Raw genomic sequence first — 283 nt, 5'->3', positions numbered from 1 at the left:
GTGCACTCCACTTTTCCCTTACAGGCTTTGGCCCGGTGCCCCATGCCGCCACACCTGTAGCAAACCGTCAGACTACAGAAGGCAGCTATGTGGCCCTCCACGCCGCACCTGCTACACAGCTTCGGCTGGCCGTGGTACGTCACGTATCTGCGGTTGGCCCCTATGGACACTAGGGAGGGCAGGTGCCTCACCCCACCGGGGTGTCTCAGATCTTCTTCTAGGACCACTCTGGCTTTCCATGCCCCGGTCCAGATCTGCCACTGGTCCAGGACACGCTGGATAT

Source organism: Alligator sinensis, unplaced genomic scaffold (assembly GCF_000455745.1).
Source record: "Alligator sinensis unplaced genomic scaffold, ASM45574v1 scaffold1989_1, whole genome shotgun sequence".
In the NCBI taxonomy this organism is placed as follows: Eukaryota; Metazoa; Chordata; order Crocodylia; family Alligatoridae; genus Alligator; species Alligator sinensis.
Note: the sequence above shows the minus strand (reverse complement) of the source record.